The following is a 7296-nucleotide window of genomic DNA, read 5'->3' as shown; positions in this document are numbered from 1 at the left end:
TGACCTGGAATAATGCCATGTGATGTGTCTGGGGATGTAACCCCAGAACTGCCTTTGGGGTGCTCTCTTGGCCAGCAACGTGCTGAGGGACGTGGAGGCAGGGATGGGGTATGTCACTGCCTGTCCAGATACCGCCTGCCACCATCACCAGGGAGATTCTTATTCTATTTAGGGAAATTTCCCTACTCTAATGCTAGTAACAACATTTGCAACATGTCTAATTGTATAAATACCCACTAGACTAGTGAGAGGGGAGGGCTATGGGTAGCTTTTGGTGAATTTTTAAAATTCTGATTAATATTTCTCACTATAGTAAATATGGGTTGGCTGAAGTAGTTGGTATTTCCTTCCTTGCAGAGCCGAGTGTTCTGCCTCCCTAACTCCACCTCCCAGAGATCCCTAGTAGATGTTCTGTGTTTGTCCTTTGCTGGGGGAATGCTAGGCAAGCTGCTCTGTTTTACACGTCACCTTTGGGATCCAACAAGACAGACTGGCCAGGGAGGTAACTTCTCCGTCTTGCTAACCTTGAGAAAAGAGTTCGCTTCTTTGCCTTGCTTGGGTTGGAAGAACCCAGAAAGGAGCAGCAATATGATTACACCTTTTCGTACATACTCCCTAGAAGACAGCCTTGTTGTGATAAAGTGATAGCCGTGGGAACTGCTCTAACCAACAGGAATTTTCAGGACTGAACATTTGCTTTTGGCATCTTGCCCCTGAACTCTGGCCTGCTTCATGTCTTTAGACCTATGCGGCCAGTGAAAGTACTTCATACCCTATGACTGCAAGCATCAGGTTAAAATTATTTTCTGAGATAATTTTTCTCTTTTCAAAATGAAAAAAATAATTCTTAAAAGTACTAAGATTTGTCACAGTTTCCCCTTAATAATAGATTCAAGTTTTCTTTTTCTTCTGACGAACTTAAAATGAAACAAGCATATCTGAGCTTTATTTGTTTTTCAGCTGTGGTAATATCAAAACACACTAAAACTATTCTGCCACATGTTGTAGCACCTTTCTGTTATGTACTTTTCTTTAAAAATGAGATTAAACAAGTAATGTTTTACTTGAAGTATATTTTATGCAATCAAAATACTACAATTCTAAAGGACTTCTTTATTAACAAACCCTTAATGCACAAGGTTAACAAGGTAATTAGATTTTTCAGACTCGGGCTCTGTTGGAGCAGAAGGAGCGTTGATGCTGTGTTAGCTGGGAAAACACTAGAGGTGCAGAGCGAATGCAAAAGACATGAGACAAATTTTGATGTATCTGCATTGGGATCTAACAATGGATGGGCTCCTTATATTTCTCACCTATGTTTTCATTGCTATACACTTTCTTTTACACATGGAGATCAAAGTATATCACTGGGATGAGGATCAGTAAAATTTACCAACTGCATTAAACATTAATTTCTTTTTTATTGTTGTTGTTTTAATGTTTAATATTTTAATGTTTTATTCTAACTAAAAAAATAATATTTTAGTATGAGCTCTATGCCTACTTTGTAACATATCTGGCTAAACATGGTTCCATAAGAATGTCCATTCTGGAGAGTGGAAGGCAGACTAGCTTTCACATGATTTCATACCACCTGAATGCCCCAGAACAATGGCTGTTGTGCATCTGCATTTCCTTGAGTTAAGCCTGGGACTTGGCTCAGCTAAGAATGTGCTATCAGAATATATGACAAAAATTAAAATAAAGCATAAGAAATACCCTTAAAGTAACGTGTGATTTTTTTTTTACAACTGCCTTTCTTTTTATCAGTTGAGTTAGGAAAAGTATAAAAATTATACAGCCATTAATTCAAGTGTAAGTATAAAACATTCTGCAAAAAAGCATTAGCTCTCATCATACTGTTCCTTCTGTGTATCCGTTTGTCCAATAAGAAGGGAATCTGCTTTATAACTAGAAATAATGTCATATTGTAGGCTGCTATAGTAATTTTTATTTCTTTCTAAAATTCCAACTACTTGAGAGCATTTGTAGGGTTGTCATATACCAAAAGATAACCTAAACAAAACTTAAGAAGTAATTTCTACTAAAAGTTGGAAAAACCAGTATCAACTTAGACAACAAAATACTACTATGTGATTGAAGGTGGGATGTATCCTCTTAGGAGCACAGAGCCTGAGGTTTTCCAGGACACTTGGAGGGAGTGGTGACAGAGCAGCACTGAAGTTGGAGGGGAGATCAGGAGTGCAAACACACTGCAGATAAATCCCTCTCCCACAGAATCATTGCCTTATCAAAACTGTGAATCAACCTCTGACTACTGGCACAGCCTAAGTACCTATTCTTTTCACTGTTCCTAGGTTCTTTGTATTCGTCTGAGGGAAACTGATACCGTTTGTCCCTACCTCTGAAACAAGGTCATTTTTCTAAAAATAATGCAAATCCACCCACGTACCTCAGGGAAGTAATACTCAAGATATGACTGTACATACTTTGATACTAAGACACATGTCTCCAATATACAATATTTATTTCTCAACAATGGATTTCAAAAGAGCAGCAGGGCTTGCCTCTCCTTCCAACCTGTACTATGGCAACTCTTAGGTAGTCTCAGAATAGGTGGCGATGGCTCACAGTTTCCTGATCTGGTCAAGTCCTTCTTCAGTAAGCACTTATGAATTATTTAACAGTGGTTGAAAAATTAAAACATCTTTTCCTTTTTAGAATAGCAGATATCTGGCTTTACTGTGCCACTTATAAGGGGGAGTGGAAGCAGAGAAGAGGTAGATGCACTTTCGGAGGATCACGGCTTTCGCTGCAGTGGCTGCCAAACAGGGTGCATGGCACCAGTGGGTCATCCACTGCCGGAAGGACTGGGGCCATAACCTACTTGTTAGCCCATTAACACTTCTTAGGCAGCACTCTGTGTCTCATGTGTTTTCATCTTCACAGCTTCACCTATGCCTGTATAGAAGTCATCAATAAATGACTGGGAAGGCTACTAGGTTTGCAAAACTAATATGCTTTTCTCCTCTTCTGGTAGGAGTAGAAAAGATTCACCAGGAGCAAAGGTCAGTTAACTGGGGCACCTCTTGCTTTTAAGCAGCAAGTATTTTCACATCCTTCCATCCAAGTACATAAAGCAGCAGACAGACTTAAGCAATTAAGCTTCATTCCAGCAGTAGTTAGGTGGTTCAGAAGGAAAGAGGTTTTCTGAAGGAGTGCATGTGGACCTGCCTTAGAAACATGCACATAGGAGAACACTTACAATCCATGTATTTTTAAAAAAATATATTAATATTAAAATATAATAAAATATATTTATTTTAACATAGGATCTTTATTGTGACATGTAGTAAGGAGAAAGTAGGTAAATAGATTGAGAAGAAAACAAACGTAAGAGAAATCAGTGAAAGAATAAAGAGGAGGGATATCCTGGCAAGTTTATACACCACCTGTTCTAAAATGGAATCAAACCGTTACACTTTTTAAAACCTGGTTTGGTTTAAGCATGTTGCCATCATCCTGCCCCTCTGCAGTCTGCGAATAAGCACACACATGGAAACCTATACTTCTTACTGTCTCTTTTTCGGACAGGCAAGAGGTTTTGGTTTTGATTTTAAAATAGCATATGGTCTAATACTGAATCTTAATAAATAATTTGTTAGAAGAAAACAAAGTTTGAAGCTGAAAAGACATTTTTCTTTTCAGGACTTATAAATAACCAAGAAATTTATACTAATGGAGAGAGATGCTCAGTTATCCAATTAGGGGGGCTGCCTGTCTCTGTTAAGATGATCATTTTAAGAAATTCTAAAAAATCTTTAATAAAGAGATTATATAAATTTCAGTACTCACTGTTGCCAAAAAATACCAAACACTGACATAAAAGAGCAGGTATAGGGCAAATTTCAGTTTTTCTGAAATGCATCCTTCACATACAATTGTTTTGTTCTCATTTATACTTTGAGATGGCTGTCCCACTTAGATACATGCCAAGCCCGACAGAATGCCTTTCTGCTGCGTGTCAACTTATACGCTGATGTGAAGTTAATCTCAGTTCACTATGTCCCTTCATAGATGTTGTAATTCATCCTTATGATGTTTTTCTCATCTTGCAAACCTGTACCTATCAACTCTTTTGAAGGGGTGCAAGGGCTGTGTATACTCCCTGGGGAAAAGGTATACATAAATGATCTCTTTTTCTAGAAACTACTAATATTAATGATTTAAATACGTATATATATTTATAAGTATAAACCGCCTTTTTCAATATGTTATCATGTTTGGGCAGCAGTATTTCAAAGCTACAAGCAACAGTAGAAAACAGGGTTACCTTTCTAAGACCTACATTTACCAGGGCATGATGCTGCATATAGATGCAGGGCTCCTTATCTTTTGGGCTACAAGTATTTAGCATTCCACATACAGCTCGGAATGCAGCCAAGCTTCGTCTTAGAGCCTCCTGCTTTGGTGGAGGATTCTGACATTTCATTCTATTGTCATTATATTAATTATCAGTCAAGATAATAGAAAGAATGTAGGCTTTTACACAATGTACATTAATTGGGGGCAGGCAAGGGGAGAAGGTCTGTCACATACTGACCTATGAAGTTTCATAACCAGGATTACCACTGATCTTAGATGAAGGAATGCTCTGCTAGGACACACACGTGGAATTACAGCGGACACATCTTTTTGGTTTGGCTAGGACCAAGTGATGTATACCAGCAAGTATAATGATATGAGCCCAAGATCCTTTCCCAATGGAGAGTCATAGAACACCTCCTCCATATAGCCACTCAGCCCACCAAGAAAAATAAAAAAAATCTTGTTTAGCATATCTTTTTCATCGTTCTGCAACATTTCTGTATATAGTATCAAGAATCAAGGCTGCTGCTTTTTCCTTTGCAACGACACCAGCTTAGAAACTCCTCTCTGTTCAAGATAACACTCTAAAGCAATACACGTAAGTGAATTCTCTCTGGTGATACAACAGATACAAGAATTGACAAAGAACCTGTTCAAGCTGCTACATGGGAATTGATACCTAGCTATACCAAAATGAGAAGCATGGGTCAGAATGAATGTGAAAATAGAATTTAAAATTTCTTGGGCTGCTGCCCATAGGGTGAGCCCACTCAGTGTGAGCACCAAGCAAAATGTGTTGGGAGAGTCTATACTTCAGTGTTCAGCAGTCTCAGGTGGAAAATGGAAATTTCACACTATTTCAGTAGTTACGAATGCAGCAAACCAAATCTTGCCCTGTAGCATCCTGGTTAGTAACTGTAGAAGTCAACAGAATCTGATACTGGTGCTGGGAGTACTTAGCCCCTGATAGCTTTAGAAGAACCTCAGTGACAGAAGCTGCTCAGACACTGAAACTCTGTTTTGTGGGGGAGCACTAACCAAAGAGCATTTTTAATATTGAAGAATATTTCTTTCCTGTATTAATTTCTCAGGGTTTTAATTTGTTTTTCACTTTAAACAGGAGCAAGCTCCTTATCTCCTCCAAGATCCTACCGTCCCTTAATTTTCTGCACTGGGACAGGCAGTGTAGTAAAAGTGGACAAAGTCCTCTTACATTATTTTAGGTACGGTTGAGTATAGAGCAGAAGAGCTACACATAGTTTTTCTCACACATATTTTTCCTCAATATGCCTTCTTGCTGTAAGGAAAGGAGTCCATGCCATCTCCATGTCCAGTGGGCCAGGATAAGCAGCAGTGACAGAGGAGTCAGACCATTTATCCAGGATTAAAGCTGATTCAGAATTTCCAGACACATAGATAACCTTTCACTAAAAATTAGGATGCACTCTAACCGAGTTTGCCCTCTTTTAACTTCAGTAAATTATAGGTTTTATGGGGGAACATTTTCCAAGGAGGAAGTGAGTTTCGCCGATGAACCTCAATTATTTGCTAATGAGATGTGTAATTCCTAAGCAGCACTTTGAAAATGTGCCTCACGCTGTTTGACTGTGTCCTTGTGTTCTCTAAGGGTGAGGCAGTTTCCCTGAACCTTGAAATGAGCTGGTAGAAGGAATCAGTACTTCATGCTTTTTGGGAAAAACCTAAACCACATGGAGCTATATCAAAGTAGCAACTGGTGTGGGCAGGGAATGATTATAATGGTGTGAGGCTGAAAACTTTATTTTAGACTCCTGTATATAATTGGAGCAAGAAGAGAATCTCACTGACATGAGGCTGAGAAGAGGCAAAAGCGAATGTGTTCCCCGTTATTTATTTTTAAATGGAATGGACAGTTCAGAAATTGAACAGTTGGCACAGCTGGCGAAGTATGGCCAGAAAAGTAATCAAAGAAGAAAAGGGGAGGGAAGGGGAGGGAAGGGGAGTGGGAGTGAGGGACAGGGAGAGAGTAAGATTACAAGTAAAATCACCGCAGTGGAAATGCAGCCTCTAGATACAGGAGTACAAATGTGGAAGATGTACAACCTCATAAAAGATAACGAAAGGAACTAGAAATAGAATCAAACAAAAATAAAGTCATATTATTAAGCAACCTGACAGTAATTATTACTTTACTTATTGGTTAAGTGGGTTTGCATAGTAAATATAGTTTTATACATAAAATAAATGGAAACATTTTAGCTTGGTAATATTAGAAAAAGACAGTAATATCTGAAAGCTGAATTTGGCTGCTATACACTTAATTCAAAGTGTCTTCTCTTCTGATGTGTCACTGTTGTTAAAACAGCATGCCCAAAAAAGGTAGCAATCACAGGAAAAGTGAGAGGTCTACCAATTAATAGCAGTGATGTAATTACATGATAAGTCTGTTTCTTTAGTAACAACTAAAATGTCACCAGGAACAAAGGCTTTGCGACAGACTGTTTAAATGAGTTAAATAAGTTGCAATAAGCATGCTTAGAATGAAACTTCTGAAGATGAGCATTAGTGGGTAACTGTATGTGACTAGAGCGATTTATTCAGCATCTGATTACCCGAGGCAATCCATATTCCTGCATGTAGCCTCTCCTGGCGATCTACACTTTTCATTAGAGGTTACCCTGGATCAGTTTTGTAGAGCCATCAGCAGAGATTTCGGGGAAGTAAAGATCAAGTATCAGCAGATTTGACGGTACTTTGGGGATGAGGCCAAGACATCTGAAGGAATTTCTCTCTAAAATCACAGCTTCCTTTCAGACTCTGGTACCATCATCATATGTCAGTCTCCTGAGCGAGTCCCCACTAAAAATTGGTCTACAACACTGTAACTCCCGTAGAGTAACGGAATTGCTGGGAATCTTGTCTCCTCTAATTCACATTAGGCCAAGTCTGCCTACATAGTAAAATTAAGTAATGATATGTTTTTAAAAG

The sequence above is a fragment of the Eurypyga helias genome, unplaced genomic scaffold (genome assembly GCF_000690775.1).
Source record: "Eurypyga helias isolate BGI_N326 unplaced genomic scaffold, ASM69077v1 scaffold635, whole genome shotgun sequence".
In the NCBI taxonomy this organism is placed as follows: domain Eukaryota; kingdom Metazoa; phylum Chordata; class Aves; order Eurypygiformes; family Eurypygidae; genus Eurypyga; species Eurypyga helias.
The sequence above is the reverse complement of the archived record's forward strand: the minus strand, read 5'-3'. Positions refer to the sequence as shown.